Genomic DNA, 24204 nt, shown 5'->3' with positions numbered 1-24204 from the left:
GTTCTTCCTTCCTCTGCTGGAGAGGAACCCATGCTGAAAAGGGGTATTAGGACAGGTTGAATTTGCAGTTTTAAAATTGCTTAGCCAGGCTCCACATGGTAGGCTTGTAGTCATGTTTTACACTGTCACTCTAGAGGTGGCACAATGTGTGCTGCAGTTCACTAGTGACATTTAACTATGCCTTGGGTACACTATGTGTCATATCCTAGGCACGTATAGGTAAGTTAAATATGCCAATTAGGAGTATAGCCTCTTTTGACATGTTTTAGGGGTCAGACCACATGCACTGGGATCAGGTTACCAGAGTTCCAACTCACATGAAAAAAAAACAGCAGCATCATTTCAAACAATGGGGGTGATCACAAAAAAAGAGGCATTTTCCTACCCTGTCGCAACTGTTTGTGGATCTAATGTGGGAATTTGTGGGGCCATGCATTTCAAAAAGCTCTACAGACAGAATAGACAGCTATCTCAGTTTTATAGTTTTAGGCATGGTGTTTGAAGCATGTATGATATTATACCATTGGAACTGTGAACAGACCAGCAGCTGGCGTATTATTTATTATTTTGTGTCAAAGGTTTTGAGCTGGGGTTAACTCAAAAACGAAAGAGGGTCCCTGAATACAATTGATACCAGGAAATGGAGGCAGGGAATAAAGTAGAACAAGAACACACCTCTCCTAGGTATCACATCACTATATCGGTAATATATCCTTCATGGAATATATATTAACAATTTCCCTCAGCAAAACGTATTTGAAATCCATATTCTCTTTTTTATTGTAGTAATTTTCAGACATGAAAAATATAATCATAGCACAGTAATTTTATCAATATACTCATTCTCTATGTACAATATTTTCAAATATACAAATATAGTCATTAATTTATCTAATCACACCAAGCATCCAAGCATTCATCTATAACTACCATGCACAACTAAACCACAGTGAAAAAATTGAGACAAAACCTAACATTGAAAAATTACATACATTTTACAAACATGATAATATCATTCTGTGTTTCGATACCATCCAAAAATATATAGAGACGGAAGGCTTGTACCACACAGACTGGTCTTACTGGGTGCCGTATCCTGAAAACGAAATCTTGGTAGGTATAATGTCAGAACCTATCACAGACGTATCCAAAGTGAGATTGAAGGTGGAGTAAATGCCCCAGCAGATCGCGGGACAACAAATGTCCTAAAACGCTATGAGAATAGCTGACAATAGTAACCCAGGTACAAAACCTCAAAGTAGATTGGCGGGGTCCGTCCAGAGTTAAACCTCCGTAGAGTTTTCGTAAGCACTGAGTGCACAACACGGCTTTCGGGTGTGCATATTTTTGGATTTGTGGGAGGCTCCATTTTGTTTTGCACCCTCCCATCCATTCAGATTAGATCTTTATTTTTAAAATGTTTCCCACTGTGTTTCTAACATGTTAGATTATTCTTCAAGGGACCTGTCCAAACGTCTATTTGCCCTCCTCCCTTCAGTTCTGAGCATCTCAATGTGGTCACTCCTCTACAGGGCCCACTATTATGGCGGATAACTTTTCAGCCAGGTCTCTCCAGAGAAATTGCACTGGAGACCTGGAACAGCAATTTCATTTTTGGATCTTTTCTAAATGTGTGAAGTGAGTGTGATGCAAAGGTTCCCAGATGGGATGTCAGCCTCTGAAAGAATGGTAACTGGAGGGAATTAGTATTAGAAACAGTCATCCCTTCACATTATTTTTCTGGAGGTACTGGCAGAGATATTTGGATCCAAAACTTTTGGGAGGCATAGGACCCACTACTGTACCCCAATTCAAGTGGACTGTATACTGATGATTAGATATTTTAATAGGTGATAATGGCTCAAGTTCAGATACCCTGTGAGCTTGACCATGAACACTTGGACTACTGCACTCTATTTTACTGGGCTTTCCAAAGGGACCTGAAGAAAAAATTCAATCAAAGTGTCCATAAACCAAAATACATTTGGTCTGATTCAATTGCAATTCCTGCTTCACGCCGGGGATTAATCACATATCGGAATATAAAAATCGAGTTGCCTAGAGTTGATGAGGGAAGTGAAATGATTTCTGCAATTATTCAAATAACAACATTTTCAACCACAATATAGAAATCTTGCCTTTGTGATTTATTTATGGTCTAAAATCATTAAAGGTTCCCCAGTTCAAAGTCCTGAAGAAAACCCCCTCATAATTTTGGGTTCGAAACGCCTTGACATGTTTTAGAACCACGAGAGAGGTCATTCTGCTAGTAGTTTATGGACACTTTGCATTTTGACTTCAGGTCCCTTTGGAAAGCCCAGTCAAATAGAGTGATGTAGCAAAAACCCCTGGTGCTTCACTTCACTGTAGTGTAGTTCCTATTATCCCAATAGGCTCTGCGCATTGGAATAATACCTTCAATAGTATAGGCCTAGACCAGACGTTAACTAGGTCTACTACTGTCGATATTAGACTTAAAGTTTTGGGTTTGCCAGCTAGCTCAGAGTTCACTAGAAACTTTCTCGAATAGGCAAGGAGGAGTTGAACCTCCCTGGATAGACAAGAAGGGATTTAGTTTTTGACAACCATAGAACATGACAACTTTGCTCTCCCCTAATCAAGAGTGTATCTCGAGAGTCGTGTGAACAAAAGGCAATTTATTTTACTCAGTCAGTACGTGCATTCTTAGTCTCATCAGATTGTAGAGAAAAGGAAGAGACGGGCGTGTTCAATAAAAGATGTTATTTATTGATCAGTCTCTTTTCTCGTACAAGAGAAATGGATCGATATTATTGCAATACTTATAGTTAAGTAAAGTGCATACATAAAAAGCAGAAGTATAAAATAATACTGTAATTTTCTTTTTTTTTTTTTTGGTTAAAGACTTTTATTGAGCAATCAAGTAAAAATTACAGAGATGGGCCTACAACCACACGGGCTGGCCGCTAATAGCAACGCACAACATAAGAAGCAAACGATCACTTCCTTGGCCAGGCACAAATCAGATACCAATTATTGCTCAAAACATAGGACAGGACATAACAATTTTCTGTATTAGGCATAAAAAACAACGAACTCTAAACAAGGCGAATGCACAGTAATCAAGTCAGCCCAAAAGGCGGAGGGGAAAGCCACTAATCAGGAAGACGAAAGCACAATCAATGGGACTCGGCAAGGCCGGGGGGGGGGGGACAGCGGGGAGGACAGGAAAATCCTAAAACAGCATGAAAAATTTCGGGAACGCCAGCCTAGGGAGATAGGGTAACATCGGGAGTGTCAACCAAGGGAGGGGTACAAATATCTCCACGATATGCGTTCCACTGACCCCAAATCTTCATCCACGCCCTGGGTCTGCCCCTAGCTACATAGACGGTCTTCTCTCGGAACATGGACCAGTCCATGTTGTCCTCCCAGACCGAGACGTCGGGAGGTCTAGATGCGCCCCAGAGTTGCGCAACGTCCCGCTTCGCGACCATGTATCCCAAGGTCGCCCATCTGGTCTGGGCCACAGAATGGTCGGTGGGTTCCCACACATTCAACAGGCATCGTCGGGCCTCAGGCCGCAGGGTAATACCAGTCACGACAGTCATCACCACAAGCACATCAATCCAGTAGGCTGCTACCACCGGGCACTCCCAAAGAATATGCAGAAATGTAGCACTCATCCCACAACCACGCTTGCATAAGCCATCCGGGGAAAAACCCATTACTACCAGACGCGGACCAGTTACATACACCCGGTGGAGGATCTTAAGTTGAACCAAACGAAGACGGGCGGGGATGGCGACCTCTTTCGGAGAAGAGAGTGCCGACTGCCAATCCTCGTCATCCAAGTCCAACCCGTCACCGACCCAAACCTCCCTAAGTCGGACCAGTAAGTCAGCACGATTATTAATCAGTTTCTTGTAAATAAGGGAGATAGTGCTATCGGGCAGGTGTCCATCCAGTATGCGATCCTCAAGGGGGGAGGACTCGGGCAGGGTCACATCAGGAGTCAGAACTGAGGACAGGGCATGCCGGACCTGCAGATACCGAAAAAACTCTCTATCACTCAAGTCATATTCTGCCTTAAGGGCCTGGAAAGACTTAACTCTACCCTTCACACAGACATCACCCACTTTACATATCCCAATCATATCCCAGCGGTCAAAGCCCTTAGTAGACCAGAGACACCCCAAACGTTCAGAAGCATAAAGCGGAGTCGCCATTGTCAGTCGATTCTCCCATCCCAAACTCACATTCGCGGCGCGCCACACATTGACTGCGGTCCTGGACGGGCCCGCAAGATGGCGCCCGGCCGATCTGGAATAAAGCGCTCTATTAAAATCCCCTCCCGGCAGCTGGAGTCTATCCATCTCAAAGGCCGGATCTCGACCCGGGGAATACATTGCGTGGTTAATGGCAGACAGCTGGGCAGCCCAATAATATCTCTTGATATCGGGGAGCGCCATGCCCCCGTCATACCAAGGGATGGTAAGTTTCGCAAGGGCGATACGGGGACGCCCGTCCCAGATCAGTTGCCTTTGAAGACTCTCGATCTCTCGGAAATAGGTAGCGGGAACATCGTCATAAGAATTTTGAAGCGCGTATAGGAATCGCGGCAGAGACATCATTTTAAAAAGGGCTGCCCTGCCCAGAGGAGACAGGGGTAACTTACGCCAACGGGCCACATCCAGTCGCAATCTAAGAAGCGGGGGGAGGAGATTACGCTCGAACCGGAGTGAAGAGTCCAGCGTAATAAAGATCCCCAAATACTTGAAGCCAGACTGGACAACCTGGATAGGAAATCTGTCCGGTAATGGGGGCAAAACACCCGAAAGAACATACACACAGGACTTAGCCCAATTAATAACCAGACCCGAGTTAGCACCAAACGAAGTAAGAACGTCAAATAAGACATTTAAAGATTTGCGCGGGGAAGTAAGATACAGAAGAATGTCGTCCGCGTAAAGCGAGACGCGGTCTTCAAAATCCGGTGACCAACGGATCCCTTTGAGTGAAGGTTCCCATCGAAGCCACGCAGCTAACGGTTCCAGGGCAAGCGCGAAAAGCAACGGAGACAAGGGGCATCCCTGACGGGTCCCCCTACCAAGACAGAAGGGGACAGAAACCCGACCGTTTACCACTACCTGTGCCAAGGGTTCGGCGTATAACAACTTCACCCAACCAATAAACTCAGGTCCGAAACCAAATTTCTCAAGAGCTGCCCAAAGATAGGGCCACTCTACCGTATCAAAGGCCATCGAGGCGTCTAGCGAAGCCAAAATGGCCGGCTCCGTCAGAAGCCCTGCCCTCGCAACAGCTCCGTGGAGACGACGTAGGTTAAGAGCAGTGTTGTGATGCGGGATAAATCCAGATTGATCCAGATGAACCAAGCCACTAATGACCGTCAAGAGGCGGGTAGCCAGGAGCTTAGCCAGAACCTTGGGTTCAACATTCAACAAGGAAATGGGCCTATAAGACAAACAAAGGTCCCGAGGTTTACCTTCTTTGGGAATAACAACAATCGTAGCCAGACGCTGATCATATGGGAGAATACCCCGCTCACGGGATTCCAAAAACATGGTGCGAAGATAGGGTGCCACCTTATCAGGACGCAGCTTGTACAATTCAATTGGCAATCCATTCGGGCCCAAAGCTTTGCCCGAACGGAGTGAGCGAATGGCCGTCGCTATCTCGTCCGTAGTGAAAGGGGACTCCAAAGAGACTCGGTCTAAATCGGAGACACTGGGCAGAGCTATATCCTGCAACAAAAGGCGAGAGTCATCAACATCCCGTTCAGACACAGGGGTATAAACCACACGAAAATAATCCACAAAACATTCAACTATTCCAACCGGGTCGGTCACTCTCACACCATTCGAAGTCTGAATCACAGGCACCACACGATTCGCCCTCTCCTTCTTATCCAACCATGCCAGTAATTTACCCGCTTTGTCCCCCACATCATACAAACGACCCTGTTGCTCCCGAAACATCAGTTTAGCCGCATCTGTGACCAAAGACTTATAAGCAAATTGTTTCAGACCCAGGGCGTGGAGTTTACCAGGTGTAACATCCGATTCTAGGTCAGCCTCTATCTCAGCAATCTCCCTCTCAAGGTCCACCACCTCCGGATTCCTCGCCTTTTTGGATTCAGCAATAAGGGAAAGGGCCTGCCCGCGAATCACTGTCTTAAAGTCCTCCCATAGGGACACCGCAGAGGAGACGGACCCCTCGTTGTCTAAAAAATAATTGTCCAAAGACTTAATCAAGAGATCGCGGGTCTCGGGGGAGGTGAGGTACCATGGGTTGATAGGAGCCACCCGGCCCGCCGCCTCCACCCCCATCTCAAAACAAAGCCAGAGCGGAGAATGATCAGAGATGCCCCGGGGGAGGTGTCTAATCTCACGAACCGCCGGCGACTGCGCCGCAGGCATCAGGAAATAATCCAGTCTAGACAGACTCCCATGGGCCCCAGAATGGAAAGTGTATTGAAGCTGAGTAGGATGCATAAGCCTCCAGCAATCCACCAAGCCAAACGTATCCAGAAACCCACCCAGCCACTGTTGGGCCAAAGGAGTGTCCCTAGGGGGGTGACGATCGTGTAGACCGGAGAACACAGAATTAAAGTCACCTGCTATGAAAAGAGTACTATCAGGGAGGTTCAACAACACTCGGCCCAAATCGGAAAAGGTAGAGGTCTGTAGACCGGGGGGCACATAAACGGCAAACAAGGAAAGGGTCCGACCCTCATAGCGTCCCACGAGGACGGCATAACGCCCCCGATCATCAAGGATCACATCATCAATAGCCAGGGGGAGGGAAGCCCGAACAAGGATACCCACCCCCCTGGAACCCGTGGTAAACCCCGAATGTGCGGCGAGGCGATAGCCCCACCTATTCATTGCACGACATGTATTGCCCACCAAATGAGTCTCCTGTAGAAAAACAATATCCGGAGACAAACGTCGTAGACATCGCAACACCACACCCCGCTTAATACGATCTCCCAGACCATTAACATTCCACGAAATAAACCTCAACCCGCTACCCCCCATCCCACACAGCAACGCCGAAACCCCCCTCTAATGAGCATGACATCAAAAACATCATTAGCAAGATAGAATCGCCTTGATAAAACAAAACACAAACATCAAACTTCCCAACCACCCACCCCCCAACAATCAAGGAAACACCCCCCACCCTGCACCCCTGCAAGAAGCTAAAAAGCCACCCCAACATGCAGTGTGCCTGTCGCCCAAGAACCCCCATTCTACAGAAAGACCCCGGAGGAGGAAAGGCCCTGGCCCACCCGCCACCCCGATAAAGACAAATAACGAGGAGAACACACAGACCGTAGAGGCACTTAGGCATAAAATCCCAGAAGAAGTTACTCTACACGAAGACCCGGGCATAGACAAACAGTTCAGCTCTCTACACCTCCCTCAGCACCACCCGGGTGGGCGGCAGGCTCAGTAGCAGGAGGTCGGTCCGGCAGAGAGTCCAGCCAGTCATTCACAGAATCAGGCCGATCAAAGAAAAAGGTTCGGTCATTGTACTCAACTCGCAGCCTGGTCGGAAAAAGCATAGGGTAGCGCAATCCCATGTCCCGGAGACGCTTCTTGACTCCACAGAAGCCCATACACTGTTTGTGCACCTGTTGAGAAAAGTCCGGATAAAAGTTCACCGTGGCATTCTCAAAGGCCACCGGGCCCTTCACGCGTGATGCCTGCAGGATAGCGTCCCGATCCCTATAGTGGAAGAGTTTCGCAACAATAGGCCTCGGCGGGGCGCCCGGCTTACCCTGGCCTCCCGGAACACGATGGGCACGCTCCACTGCGAAGAATTTACTCAGCCCAGACGGAGAGAGGTAGTTCTGGATCAGGTCCTCGACCAGGAGATCCACAGAGTGCGGTTCTGGATTCTCCGGAACGCCAACCACACGCACATTACAGCGACGTGCCCTGTTCTCAAAGTCCTCCAAGCGCCGTGTCATGAAATCGTTCACCCTACGGAGATTGCCAATCTCCGTCTGTATTTCCGAGACGTCCGCCGTGAGGCTGGATGACTTGAGATCCAATGACTTCACCTTCTCATTGGTTTTAGATAGGTCGGCCCGAATCAAGTTCACATCAATGGCCACGGTGTCGATTTTGTGGGCCAAAGCTTCATACTGTTGGCCTATTGTTTCCTTCATGCCAGAAATGGCGCCCATGATGTCCTGTAAGGCTCCGTTGACGTGTCCACAATGTGGTCAACCGCACTTGGGCCAGGCAGGGCGGCTCCAGGGGACCCCTTCGAATGGGTGTAACGGTCCATAACGTTAGACTGGACCGGGCCCCCACGCAGGGGCGTCTTGGTCTTTCGTGTCTCTCGGTCCCCTCTGCCCGCCATGTCGGAAATCGCGTCACCAGGAGACTCACTCGACCCGATGGAAATGGCCGCAGGAAAGTAGGGCATCGGAGTGAACCAGCCTGGAAGGAGAATAAGCTAGCCAAAGGCCCGACAGTCGTCTCGTGCGCCAGACCCAGCCAAGGCCAGACTCCCCTGCCAGATGTCTCAGTCTGAGGCAGAATCGAAACCGAAACTTAAGAGGGGGACCCACAAGTCAAATCCCCCTGCCGCTGTTGTTCAACTCCGAGACGGCCACAGTGCCTCACCCAGTCCCGGGCACACCTCAAGGGCGGACCCCGAAAGTTCGAGTCGTCGTATCTTCGGCGCCCCGGGTCCAAATCAAATTCCAAAAAGCCCAGGAAGATCAGCCCAGCGTCCTCTACACAAATCCTCGTGAAGAATCAGGATATGTTCAGGATATCATGCCGGGAGTGGCGGGGGTCCGGAGAGCGCTGTGCTCACGCGGCCATCACGGATGCCCGCCAAGCTCCTCCTCCCTAAAATAATACTGTAAAAACATTGATATGGTTTCTAAGCCATATGAAGGTTTAAAATGAATAAAATATATTACATACACATATACATTTGACTAATCGTACTCAACTGGTGTTTCTAACTACGCCTACCCCGTGTACCTGACCGAAGCCTAATGCGTGGGCGGGGATAGAAAGTTACAGTTTAAGTTAAGTTTGTTTTGCCAAGTGACTGACTAAAGAATTCTCTGTGAGGGGTTATTCAGTTCTGTACCTGGAATCTAGGATGGATGAGGGATGGTATCTCTCGTCTCTGGTCTCGATATTCCAGGCTGCCTGCGAGGGCTACTCGGAAGCGCCGGAGCTGGATTTCTCGGCAGGAGAAATAGGCAGCTGCTCGTTCTCAGCGCGTCAAGAAGGCGGGGCTGCGCCAGCGGGGTCTGCTCTGCTCTGGGCTTCGGCAAGTCTGGCTGCTCCGTCCTCGTCACCACCGCCTGTGTTTGCATAGGGCAATATCGGTAATATTTATACCTTTAAGGTGCCGAGATTTAAGGATGGACATAGATACGTCAATAAAGATGTCATACGACCAGGTCGTTAGCACATTCTTTTGCTGAAGTTCTCGGTGAAATCAAAACAATGGCCGCAGGGTTTTTCCCAGGTTGTCATAGGTTTGATTTGTTTTGAGAACTCCGTATGCCTTATCAGGGGCTGGAGGAATATCGCTTGTCTAATTAGATGGCAAGCGTTATGACCTAATCAGATAACACGTTCCTGTGCCGTAGTGTGGCTTTATCAGATAACGGTTCCTGCATCATGGGGGTTTTCTGCCTCATGGGATGGCTGCTAGTTAACTTGTTAGTTTGTTAACCAGAATAGGGTCAGGAATAGGGGGATCGATACAGAACCTATAGGAATACATCACACCCACTCCACGCTAACTATGGACATATTTACTAATCTATGCATAGTAAAACATACTATAGAGTATTGTGTATACCTTACCACCCCAAAATACATAAATGCATTTTGAAATTATCAAATATACGGAAAAAAAGCAGTTACATGTATTGTATGCACTCAAGCTGTGAAATAATGCTAAAGTAAACACGCATTTGTATACATTATTGCTATTTGGTATATGAAAATTTACACATGAAATGGCTCTTAATACAGAAAAAAGGTTCGAGACCATTCCATCACAGAATAAAAATAACTATGAACATACCAGCGGGCAGCTAATGTCTATAAGCTATCTAAAATTAGAAATTTTAGTTCTCTAAGAATAGTTCTTACTTTAAGCAGAAGATAGTGCCCTGAAAAATATGCAAAAATATTTTGGGGCTGCTGAAAAAATTGCTGTCCGTGAACTGGAGGGAAAATTGTTCATGGTATTTTGCTTTTCTAGTTGAAGGTCAAATTCAGGGAACGCCATGTACGAGCTTGCTCAAAAGTCTCTATTTCTGCTCTGGTGAGAACATCATATCATTTAGACTCTCGAAAACGTTGTCAACAGCTTCCTGGGAGAGTTCCACTAACTCGGAAATAGGTGTAACCATGCATTCGTGCGTTTGATTGTCTCCATTGACATTCTGATTTGAATTGCTGACAGAAGGTCGTACCTGATCGATGCTGCTTTCATCTTGAACTTTACTACCCCTTAATCGTAGTGGTGAAGCTTCCACGAATGCCGTCATCAGGATTGGTAGCCATTGAGGGCAGCACAAAGCATGAGCCTTTGTTGGACTCAACAATGTTTCTGCATCCATTGGCGCATCCGATTGTAGCGTCAGACAGGTGTCTAACACGCATTCTTCTCCGCATAGCAGGCACCTTAATACAGGTAAAACACATCGTTGCCACATTGGTCGAAATGATAGAAACCAAGTCATGTTCAGGTCTCTAAGCCAGGATAGTCCCAGGATTTTTGATATCCGGTCCCGGTATCCAATGGCTAGGATTGTTTCTTCCCTTGTCGCAGGTGTTCTGTCTGTGACATGGTTTGCCATAACGAAATATAAGGACTAAGAATAGGATTCCTGCAATTAGTCCCAAAATGAGGGGAAGTCCGCCAAAAATCGAATGGACGAAATCTGGAAAAATACCCAGTATGGCTTTGAATGGTGTTAATGCCATCGAAAATACTGTCTTAAATACCTTTGAGACTCCACTGGTATCAGAAATATTTAAGATTTCATTCAGGATTTCTGCGAAATGTATGGGGGAATTAGTTGATAACAATGAATGTATCTCTGCAGTCGTCCTTGCGACTTGGAGATCATACGTTTCTTTTGATGACGTGAGCCTTGTCGGCGTCTGAAGAAGCACTGTTTTCATTCTGCTTAAAGTATCTATTCGAATAGAAGTAATTTTCAAGTTGGGCCATGCCCTTGCCTCCCTGTCTGGAAAGGAGCTGGGGAACAATGAGTGTCCACAGCACTTGACCTTCGCAGTCGTAGTTACGAGATAAGGAGTCCCGGGCATAAGACTACAACATCTGCGATCTACAATTAGAATGTAACTCCCATTATAGAGTCTTTGAAAGAATGGTTCAATCTCTGTTGCAGGTGCGCCTTGCTGGTGACATGAAAGGTTATTTGAGTTCCCTTCACAGGCTCCATGCAAACTAATTCCGTTACACAGAAGTGTACCGCTTAGTGACATTGCACAATTATTGCCACTAAGAAACACTTTCTGTCCTTTATTACTGACACATGCATGTGAATAGGGCAAGTTCCATGTTGTTTTAATGTACCCTTTTCCTAATTTTTCATACATGCCAGCCTGTATATATTTTTGGCAGTATTGAAACCTGAAGGTTGATATTGGAATATTAATTATCCCATGTATTATCCATTCACTGACAGGTCGTTCTGACATTGTCACTGGTAATCTCTCAAGTTTCTCAATGCTCAGGATTGTATAATCAGCACCCTTCTGGGCCATACTGATTTGTCTATCAGTAAGGTTAAAGATATGGAATAGTGACGTTGTGTTGATTAAACGCCAAGGCACATAGCCTGAACGCAGATTTTGTAACGTCCAGCCAAGCTGTACAATAGAACGCAATTGGGACTGACCGTGTTGTAATAACAGTAAGTCTTGCGATAATATGTCGATTGCTGAAGACACAATGCTGTCCAGAGAAAAAATTCTGGAGGACAGAGTCATTAACCCATTGTCCACTACAGAAAGTGATTTTTCCAAATTAATACGGTCAATTTCCCGTATCCTTTCTGCTGTCTCAATTTGAGTAACCTTCCAGGCCTCGTTGTATGCTGCATATACAGAGGCGGCTATGAAACGCTTTTGACGCTGTTTGCGTGATCCCATAGTGAAATCACGCAAGTCAGCACCATCAGTAAGTAAAGTTAGGTGTTGCTTAATTTCTGCCAGTGTGGAAGTTTGTAGCCATTGAAGGCATAATTTGCCCACACTGTAGGTGGTTATTATCCCTGGGTGATGTCTTTGGGGATATCTAGGGTCTGGCCTGGTCATTTTGAACCCCTGTGTTTTGTTCAGGAATCTGTCTTGACAGTTATTAGTATCTGTGGGCCAGATCAACCACTGTTTCCAATCTGGATGTGTTCTGTTTTGGTTTATTACATAATTTACGTCTATCTCTTCATCTGTAGAGCTATTGCTGTTCATTGTTGGTTTTGGAATAGACGGTTTATTTAAGTCTTTGATTTTGGCTAGGCCAAGACAGGTGGTTTGTTGAACAGTGTCGTTTAAAAATATAATTTGTTCTGGGATCATGCAGGCTCTAAACAAAGATTCTATACCCTGTACTTGCTATTCTTTTGTGCCCCAAACACTTTTCAATTCAACATTTTTGTCCCAATAATTAAAACCAAAAGTATTCATTTGTTCAAAGAATGAGTCTGAATATATCAATTTCGTGTTTGTTATCATGGTCTTCGTCCCTGTCTTATTTGACAATTTGAAATAAAATGTTTCAGCATTACTTATGTTAAAACCTGAAAAGTATGAATATTTGTCGTAAACGGTTCTTGAGCTTCCTTTTGGAGGGGTTGCACAATGTTCCCATTGATTATAATTTAAAACATTTCTAGGTTGTGCAGATCTATGTAAAAAATGGTTACCATAGTGGTTGTAGCAATACATACTATCATAATTTGTAGAACCCTGCAAATAATCATGTTTGGTAAATTTAGCAGACATTACTAAGTCAGACATCATGTTATTTATACTTTCGAAGTCCCAATCATCAGCAAATGAGCTTGGTTTTACAAAGTCACTCAATGAGATCTTAATTTGGTGTGGATATTTCAGGATTTCAACCGGACCATACATTTCGTAGTCAGTGTTGTCCCATGCTACCCCACCCGGTATAGGATTGGCTGTGAAGTTGACTGAAGAAAGTTCTCTTTTCTCGACGTGTGAAGATGTGTGTGGTTTGAGGATCAAGTTGATTTTCTGACTTGCTGTGTCCATTTTAGCATATTTTCCCTCAATGAAGCGTCCCAATGTTAGTATCATGATGAGCCAAAGTATGAGGATAAATGCACCAAAACCCACCCAAAATTCGATCCATGGAGAAATTAGATATGTTTCTTTCAGTTGTTTCAAAAGTTCTTTAGCTTTATCTTTAAAGGTTTTTGATGATGGCTGTGTCTTTGATTCACTGAAGCCTTCAGAGGAATCATCGAAGTTTATGAAGTAGCCGGATGCAGTTCTGTCAATTGTTCCAATTGCTTCAGGATTAATGTTCCTTGCATTATCATTTGGTACTTCATTGTAGATTGGTGTGTCTCTGCTAAATGTTTTTATTTGGGTTTTCAGAGGTCTAAGTTCCATTGCATTGTTGCATAGTCCTTGTTGTTCTTCTGTAGGCGTTTCGAATGTGATTAGCCTCTTTGTTAGGACCTCTGTACTGGTAGCAAACCTTGGTGTTCTGCTACTTATGGGGAGTCCACTTGGCCTACTATTTGTTATCGGCCACATGATTGTGGTTTTACCAGGTCGATGGATACAACTCGGTTCTCCTTTTTACCAGCAAGCGGCGGTAGTACAACTGATCTTGTCCCGTTGACAGACAAGACAGGAACTGCTTTTCTGTAAGAAGGCCCAAATTCCTTCTTTACCGCGATCTTTTCTCTGACTAGATCCCCGACTTTTGGAATCCAGACAGGTCTTGCTGGGACAGGTGGTGGTTCTTCAGTGGTTGTTGGCTGTTGTTTCAACTTTATGTTGCTCAGGTCTTTTCTTGTTTCATTTAAGTCCTGCAAAATAGCCAAACGGTCTTTGATATCAAAGCTTTTTTCCTTCACCACTGAAGTTTGACTGTCAAGGTCAGAGATTAACATCCTAGTTCCAAATAATAATTTGTACGGACTGAATCCCTTCAGAGAATTTCTTGGCAAGTTATTTAGACTACGTTGGACACCTATTAGATGTTTGACCCACCCAGCTCCCGAACCTAATATCCTTTCTGTTATAGATTGCTTTATGCCTTGGTTTTTTCTTTACACCGTCCCGTATCCCTCAGGAAGGAAGTGAGAAGATTCCCGCTGTGCTATGCTCATTTGGTCGTGTTTCCCCTCAGGCTGGAGGGCTAGAGTGAAAACCATGGTCAAACGTAGCATGCTCTTAGCGTATATGCCATTTAGACGCGCAAATCTTTGTATAACAGTCCAGACGTCAGCCGAGTGCTGGTGATCTACATTATAAGTGGAAACTAGCCTGTATATGTTAATCGCAAGCCTTGCTTTTTACTGTTGATTTTTTCTGGAGTGAAACGACACGGTATTACACCGTTTCTCTCACCACTGCGATTCCTGTTGCAGTTTGGGCAGTTTTTACAAACATGGTGGGATGCAGGCTCATGCCTGGCCACCAGTACCTTGATTGTAATTCTTCCAGAGAATCTTTTAGTTTGAGGTGTCTGAGACCCTCGCCCATATGTGCGTCTGCGATTAACAAGTTTCTCCTGTCCATGTTTGGAATCACTCTATCCCCCACTCCAGGGATTCGAGCAAAAGGGACGGAGTTTGCATCGGTTATGTATGTATAATTGAGTGGATAGTTGATCGGTAGCGCTGAGCAGTCGCCTTTTAATGACGTTTTCACCGCCAGCACTGTTTCACCGTCAATATACTTCACTGTACGCTTTTTTCGAACTACGGAAGCCGATTTAGTTGCTACCGCTGTGGCTGTCTCAGCCAATGAATTCCCTGCAACGTGAACGCCATCACGCTGATGACTCAGTGAGTGTGTCACGTGAGTCTTTGGTAGTTCTTTTTGTAAAAGAACTACTTGTTCCCAGAGCATTTTATGCTTGATTGTGCCACCTTTCGCATCCTTGAAACCATTCTGAAGCCAGATCTGCAAGTATTCATTGTAAGACTGAACGCAATAATACGAATCGCACACTATGAGTGTGGGGAATTCTCGATCGGTATTTTCAAGCGCCATCTTGAACGCCAGTAGTTCAGCTCGCTGAGCTGTACAATCTCCTAAAGATTGTGTTTTAGTGATAGCTGGTTTAAATTTCCCTTCGTGCCAGCGACCTTTAACGATCGTGCACGCAGCACTGTAGGCTTGTTTACCCCCTACTGCGGGTTGTGCTGATCCGTCTGTATATATTATACAGCCGTAATGTTCTAGAGGCAGAATTTCGGTCGGCGGAGGACATTCAAATTCATATTGGAGAAATTCTTGTGTTTTTAAGTTAGGATCAAATTCGTATGCCACGTCTGTTGCAGCAAGAGAATTAGCCCATTGTATCCATCTCGGATGGAGCGCTTTAGCATTTGGAATGCTTGCCTTTGTTACCGCCTCTAGGGCTGGTATCGGTGTCACGATTATTATTCGTTTACCTTGTGCCAGGGCTCGTTCTTTTGCTATAGCTGTCTGTGTTGCAGTTAGAATTTTTTCCGTTGGGCTGAATTTCATTTCAGCCTTAGTGTACAAGTGTGATTTGAATGCAATTGGTACCTTTTCTCCCTCATTAGAGGTCAGGTATGTGAATCCGCATCTTCCTGGGATGACTCGAATCACAAGATTGCGTGTGTTATCACGTGTTTCTAATTTTGTTTTAATTAACATGTCTGTTTGTAAGGATCTCAAAATCTCTGTGTGTATTTGAGTCCAATTGGTTCTTTTAAAATCTGGTTTTATTAGATCATAAAGGGGTTTGACCCTTTCTGCGTAATTTGCAATGTATGTTCTTCCGAAATTTAGGAAGCCTAGAATTGACTGTAGGTTTTTTAGTGTTCTAGGTGCTTGGAGTACGGCACATTTTTCTAGAAAATTGTCAGCCAGGCTACACTTGATAATTCATATCCTAAGAACAGGACTGTCAGATGGGCAATTCTGGATTTTTTAAAGTTGAATTTGTAACCCTCTGCTGCGAACCCAAGTATTATGGTGTTCACTCTCTTCAAGTGAGTCTCCAAGTCATCATCTGTTAAGTATATGTCGTCGACATACGATAATGCTTCGTCATCATACGTTTGTAGTAATTCTGTTACTCTCGCTGAGAATACTCCCGGGCTATTCTTGTACCCCTGGGCTAACCGACAGAATTGTTTTTGAGTGCCATTTATTGAGAATGCAGACAAATATCTGCTCTCTGGTGCTATGTTTTGACACAAGAATCCATTAGAGATGTCTAAGGTTGTTTTGTATTTTTTGCGCACTATGTTATTCATTAGTGCAGCACTATGCGAATTTTGCACTGCAAAAGTTTTGCAACATGAGTTAAGGTGTCGGTAATCCAAAACTAGACGGTATGAATTGTCTGGTTTGGAGACCGGAAACAAAGGGTTGTTCATTTGTGAGGTGCAAGTTTCAATCACCCCCTGGTATTCTAGCTGATCTAGGATTTCTTTTACCTGTTTTTTAGCTTCTTGCTTAATTGGGTACTGTCTCTGTGCAGTAGGTTGTGATTTTAACTGGATTTTGTGAGGAGGAGAGTCCTCATCCCATCCTACGTGATTGTTATATAAAGCAGGAGCTAGAGCTACTGCCCACTTTCTAGCAAGTGTATATTTTTTATGAATTGGGATGTGATTTGAGAAGGCAGGCATAATTATTTCTTCGCCATGAGGGCACTCCCTGACAAACTCTGGTGGCCAGTCTTTTTCAGCTAGAAGGATGTCATAGCCCTTGGAGAGATTATCCCAAAATAGTCCCCTTATTTTTCTAGTCTTATCCCCCTCTATACGTAATGTTATTTCATATATTTTGTGAGGTTTGCTAACTCTGGTGTCTGCAGTTTCCACTTGAAGATATTCATTCGTGTCCACTGTCTCCAGATGATTCATAAGGACTTTGCGAGCTATGCTCACTTCTGCTGCGCTGTCTAGCATTGTCTGAGCCCATTCTCCGTTTTTCAGTTGTGTCCTCAGTATTCTCGGCATTGTTAACTACTTTAATACTGGCTACCTTCTTTTTTGGAAATTGTAATTTCTTTTTTAGCTGAGCAGGTTCCTTGTCTTTGGACTTGGCGTGCTCTTCTCTTTGTTCTGATCGTCCTCTTCTTTCCAATTTCTGCGAGGAAGTCTGAAAAGATTGAGAGGGACGTGTATCAATGTCTTGATATCTATCAGGCTTTTTTATATTATCCCTATTTCTAAGGTTATATCTTTTCCCAGAGGGGTCACTCTGGGGTGACCTGGGTCTTTGGTTCGGAGATTTTTCTCTTCGCCTAGGAGACCTTCCTCTGGACTGGAATTTCTTTTCTTTAGGATTGGATTGTTTGTTTCCATCCCAGCTCTTTTTCTGTGATGTTGAATTATTATTAAAAAATATTTTTTCAGGACTTTCAATCAGTTGTGGTTTTACTGGTATTCCACCTAAACTATCTCTACCTAGTTCCTCATAGGATTTTTCTATGATTCTGGCAATTTCAGCTGGTTGGTCTGCTATATCTGTCTCTTTTAACCTCTGGCGGATCGCCACGTTTGCTGCTTCTCCCTTTATGTTGGCTAATAATATAGCCGAGACCTGCTTGAAGTCTTTTAGTAATTTCATACCAAGAGTTAAAGCGGGTTCTGGACCATATTCATCTTGAATTTGTTTTAGCACATCTGGTATTACCGAAATGGATGGAACACCGTGCGTTTTTGTGTAGATGGAAGCAAAGACTGTACCCCAAGTGTCACAGTCCTCAATGTGTGGTGCGATTCCCATTGGAAGACAGATAGTCAGAATCCTGTGTTTTTCTATCGGGGTGGTGTCTGGAAACACCGCCTCTATTTGGGTGATTTTCTGTGCTAGCCAGAATGGTATTTGTTCCCGTTTAGCTGGTACTTTACCTAGGCAGGATTGTATGTTCTGAGGTGTAATTTTATTTGTGTTCCCCTGGTGAGGGGTCAGCTGTGGAATTTTAATTGCTGGCTGAATTGTTGAAGTCCGCATCACATATTGGACTAATTGTCTATGTATTTTTATTAATTGTTTTAGCTGTGTTAACAGCTCTGCTGCAGACATCCCATTGATGTCTGGATGTGGTGTGTATCCGGCTAGGACCGGCCACGTTGCTCCTGGTCTACCTAAAGGACCGAGCCTGGTGATGTGATTATTGTGTTTTAGGGCGCCATTAAATAAGAGCAAATGCTCTTGAAATTTAAGTGGTACTTCCACCTCCTCGAAAGGAGTGTACATTTCAGGAGGTTCCTCTATTTTGTAATAGTGGAAGTACTTTGTTACAGCATTTGCTGCTGGAAAATTTATCCATGAATAGTATACCTCTGTCTGCCGATATTCGTGTGCCTCAATTACGAATATGAATGTGCCACCTCTAGGTGTCAGTCCATTTTCTATAAGTTTTAAGGTTATAGATTTCCTTTTGATGACCGGGATGAGTATTATATCCTGGTCAACTTCTTGTAGTGCAGTATCAGCTTCTGCTATTTCAGCTGCTAATCTAACTGCCTCTCTTTCATCCTCACTGTCTACCATTTTACCGACAGGAAGCTTATTTCTTTTGTTTGCAGATCAGGTTTCTTATGGAAACAAAGATTAGATGCACAATATTTTGGAACGGTGTATCCTTCAACGTTGACTAAACCAAGTACCATACATAGGAGTTTCCTCCTGCGAGGTTTGGCGGATATTACCTTTCACCCACTCCAGACGTCTTTGGAGTATTATGGGAAAAAGGGGTCTGAGTGAGAAAGCAAGACTGAGTTAATCTAAATGTCTTACGTTAGTTTTATCGCCCTTCCAAACGAGTTGGGCGCCATGTAGTGTAGTTCCTATTATCCCAATAGGCTCTGCGCATTGGAATAATACCTTCAATAGTATAGGCCTAGACCAGACGTTAACTAGGTCTACTACTGTCGATATTAGACTTAAAGTTTTGGGTTTGCCAGCTAGCTCAGAGTTCACTAGAAACTTTCTCGAATAGGCAAGGAGGAGTTGAACCTCCCTGGATAGACAAGAAGGGATTTAGTTTCTGACAACCATAGAACATGACAACTTTGCTCTCCCCTAATCAAGAGTGTATCTCGAGAGTCGTGTGAACAAAAGGCAATTTATTTTACTCAGTCAGTACGTGCATTCTTAGTCTCATCAGATTGTAGAGAAAAGGAAGAGACGGGCGTGTTCAATAAAAGATGTTATTTATTGATCAGTCTCTTTTCTCGTACAAGAGAAATGGATCGATATTATTGCAATACTTATAGTTAAGTAAAGTGCATACATTAAAAGCAGAAGTATAAAATAATACTGTAAAAACATTGATATGGTTTCTAAGCCATATGAAGGTTTAAAATGAATAAAATATATTACATACACATATACATTTGACTAATCGTACTCAACTGGTGTTTCTAACTACGCCTACCCCGTGTACCTGACCTAAGCCTAATACGTGGGCGGGGATAGAAAGTTACAGTTTAAGTTAAGTTTGTTTTGCCAAGTGACTGACTAAAGAATTCTCTGTGAGGGGTTATTCAGTTCTGTACCTGGAATCTAGGATGGATGAGGGATGGTATCTCTCGTCTCTGGTCTCGATATTCCAGGCTGCCTGCGAGGGCTACCCGGAAGCGCCGGAGCTGGATTTCTCGGCAGGAGAAATAGGCAGCTGCTCGTTCTCAGCGCGTCAAGAAGGCGGGGCTGCGCCAGCGGGGTCTGCTCTGCTCTGGGCTTCGGCAAGTCTGGCTGCTCCGTCCTCGTCACCACCGCCTGTGTTTGCATAGGGCAATATCGGTAATATTTATACCTTTAAGGTGCCGAGATTGACGTAAGGATGGACATAGATACGTCAATAAAGATGTCATACGACCAGGTCGTTAGCACATTCTTTTGCTGAAGTTCTCGGTGAAATCAAAACAATGGCCGCAGGGTTTTTCCCAGGTTGTCATAGGTTTGATTTGTTTTGAGAACTCCGTATGCCTTATCAGGGGCTGGAGGAATATCGCTTGTCTAATTAGATGGCAAGCATTATGACCTAATCAGATAACACGTTCCTGTGCCGTAGTGTGGCTTTATCAGATAACGGTTCCTGCATCATGGGGGTTTTCTGCCTCATGGGATGGCTGCTAGTTAACTTGTTAGTTTGTTAACCAGAATAGGGTCAGGAATAGGGGGATCGATACAGAACCTATAGGAATACATCACATCACCATTAGTGGATCCATGCCAATTTAACAAATTGCCGGGGTCCTTTTGGTGTGTTGAAAAATATATGACAACTGGGATTAGTTCTACTGTTTGTTTATGATGTGAATGTTGGTGTTTTGTATTGAAATGTGTCATATTCATTTAGTTTTTTGTAAAAATTGTTTCATAATGCACGTAAAGATGTATGTCATGTGTTTCATGTTTTTGTGTATTTGGCATACACTTAATCATTGATTCAATTGAGTGCCTTAAGTTTATACCAACAAGGAATTAAAGAAATTAGATTGCATCACGTTGATTGCAAGTCGTGACCAGATACTTAATAAGTTTTCTTTAATTATTGTCAGTATAGGCGTTTTCTTATTGCATTTTTACACAGAGTGACCTACCCTTGCTGACTATAAATAGGCCCAAACCCTTTAATACTTACTAACTTTGTGAAAGTGGTATTTTCAAAATTGTAATCTAAAAATCCGATTTTACCATTAAATTGGATTTTGTAAATTATAATTCATTTGAGTACAAACATGACATTTCTTCCTGTTCCCACTCAGAAGTTAGCACATATTAAGTGTAAAAAGTTAACCCAATGCTATACTGTCGGGAAGGTAGGCCTCATATTAGTGAATAATGAATTTAAGAGTTTTCCACTACCAGGACATATAAATCTTAAACCCACATGTCCTACTTTTAAATACAAAGCACCCTACCCTATGTGCTGTTTAGGGCCTTCCACAGGGGTGACTTGTATATATCGAATTGGCAATGTAAAACTGCAATGGCAGGCCTGAAACATATTATAAAATGCTGTTTTTGGCGTGTGGCACTCTGAGCTCTGCCGCCCAAAAGTAGAATTTAATATACAGGCCCAGGTTACCCGTGGTATTATATACAAGGACTTAAAAGTAAATTAAATGTACCAATCAGGTGTATCCAATTGTATCATATTTTAGGAAAACAGCCCAAGCACTTTAGCACTCGTTAGCAGTGGTAAAGTGCACATAGTCCTAAAAGCCATCAAAACGGGTTTGGCAAAAAGTAGGGGTGAAAGCAACATGTTTGGGGGTTACCCAGCAGAGAGGGCAAAGTTTAGCTCCTTTCATACTAGATATTCAACCTGTACCACTCAGTTCCACTCAGACGTGGGCCACTCGATTGGTGGCTAGCATCATTTCATCAGGTATGAAAGTTAATAAAGGGGAATTAACTGTGCTCTTGCAAAAAACATGCAATTCCTCGACCAGGAACATCAATGTAATCTTTTAAGGTCTCTGCCTTGCTCCCATTCACAGGTGAGTATTTTAGGCAGGTGTTTTCTAAGCTCACAGTCATGATGTTAGGGCTCTCTAGATCTAAGTCAAATGTTTCTCTTTTGAATACCAGATTTTGTATCTCTGTGTGAACCAAAAACCTCCATTATTTACTCTTTTTTACCAGATGATAACTGAAGTAACTCCCTCAGACACAGGTTCAGTTCAGGAGTTTTATTCCCAGCCTCCGCTCTGCGCCACAAAAGCAACAGAATCTCCACATCAACATTCTAATGTCCACTCCAGGGGGAGGGAAGAACCAAGGGAGGAGGGGGGGGAGAAGAGGACTAAACTAAGTCCAACTAGAAGGCTAAGGAACACGGGGAGGAGGAATTCCCTACACAAAAGGTGTAACATATAAGCTGAAACAATAATAACTGTGTTTATAAACTTAAGAAGTAAGAAACAAGGACAACTAGTGAGCTGAGCCCCAAAGAGCGTGTGCTGGGTTGGTGGGTCATTTGCTCTATAGAGGTTATGGAGCTAGCTTAAAACCTTTAGATTCTCAAAGAGCTCTGGGCCCAGAACCCCTGGCAGTGGGTATTGGCCTGGAAAAAGTCCTGATAGGGAGAGATTACACCAATGGTTCTACATTGCCATTATTTCCATCAAACCTATGGAACACACTATAGAATTGGTGATCAAGACGCCGTGGGCATGCTTTATTTTGCACGTCTTTGCTTCGACAAAAAATGCTGAAAACAGAAAACAAGATTATCCTTCAAGCCAAGAAGGCAGAAATGATATTTCCCTATTCCTTTCCTTATCAAAATTAAGGGGCAAAGTGTCCATGGGGCAATGAGATATTGCTAGGCTGATTTGCCCTTTCTTTTTTCTTTGTACGTCTGGTATTTGAGAAAGTACAGCTGTTTCACAAGAATATGGTTTCTACAGAAAAATGCATATATAATATACATAAGTATAGGGCTCCGGAGATATTGTTTCTCTTATTTATTTACTCGTTTATTTTAAAATCTTTTATTTTCTTTGTTTAGCAAAGGACCAGCAGCTCCAGGTGCTCTGTTACCAGCTCATTTGCCTGTCTTGATGTGCCTGGCTTTTCACACCGATGGATGGAAAGCCTATCAGCAATCTTGGAATGGTGAAGAATAAGAAAGCATGAACATGAAAAAAGTTTCTATAGCTTTTCTGAGTATAACTGCCTGCCTGGAAGCAACAGTATTGTTCAATTAAAGGTAATTGTGATGGTCATTTCTTCAAAAGTTTACAGTTTTTATTGCAAGCACAGAGCAACTTCATTTAGTAGGCACAAGTTGTTTCTATTGTGAGTACCAGCTTGCTGTAGACAGTCCTCGTGGCTTCGCCGCTTATTAAATGTTGTAACCATTGCATTATTGACAGATGCTTGATTAAGTTAATCCCTAGGCGACCTTGTCCTACAGATGTGCCTGCCCCTTAATCATCTCACTGTGTTCCTTTATCCCAACTGGTGGAGGTTGATGACGGGTTGAGGGTCCGTGACAGCCCTTTTATGTTCAAGGTAGTTTGATTCCAATCTTCTAAACACCATCAAGTTTCAGGTTTCAAGGCAGAAGTTCCATTTCAAGCTGAAATATCAATTTGAGCTTCTGTAACGTGAAGCTTCAAGCCAGGATGCTATTGATGTGATGCTGGTGATGTAGTGCTAAGGACCAAGCTGTTCTGCTGCCCTTGCGCTGGCAGATTGCTCATTGGGCTACACCTAATTTTTCAAGGAACAGCAGACTGCAGACCGCCAAAAAAGTAGAAAAAAGCTGCCATTGTGGCAGGCAGTGCTACAGTGGACCACTGCATGCTCCCCCAAGGCTGGTGACACCGTTTACAAAGGAGAATATCTCCTAAAGGGACACCTTCCACTTTGTGAATCAGTTACCACCTCCTCTTAAGTGTCAGTAGTTGGTCAATAATTTGCAGTCATAATTGCAGTTGTAAAACATTCATGCATGCCATACCAAATGCAATTAGGAAGGGATGCTCCTACCATGCCTCTTCTTGACTGTGTTTCCATATAGGCTTTTAAAACCAGTTTGCGAGTTGAAAAGACTTTTCTAACTTGCAAAATGGGTTTAACACATACCTAAAAGTCGTTTATTTTGCGGTCCTAGACCCTGTGATTTTCAGATCTGTATGATTTGTAATCTCAAAATGGCGTTGCAAACCCTTACACCTTTCCATCTCTCTAGTTTATCTAATTTGAGAGATGGCAGATCATTTTTATCTGCACATCTTGCTCTGGAGAAACACAGTCTTGGGCATCGAAAAGCTGAATCTGTTAGGAGTCTGTTTAGCTGCTGCTGGACTGTTGTCTAAATTAGGCACTATTTCATTACATTTTTTAACATGAGCTATTACAATACAGCAATTTCTTTTAGAATTATAACTCCAGAGGCCTTATCGTAAGCACCGTTTGTTCTTTTATGTTCAGCACGGCAACTGTAATGTGCCTTTCT

The sequence above is a fragment of the Lissotriton helveticus genome, chromosome 2_2 (assembly GCF_964261635.1).
Source record: "Lissotriton helveticus chromosome 2_2, aLisHel1.1, whole genome shotgun sequence".
NCBI classification, from domain to species: domain Eukaryota; kingdom Metazoa; phylum Chordata; class Amphibia; order Caudata; family Salamandridae; genus Lissotriton; species Lissotriton helveticus.
Note: the sequence above shows the minus strand (reverse complement) of the source record.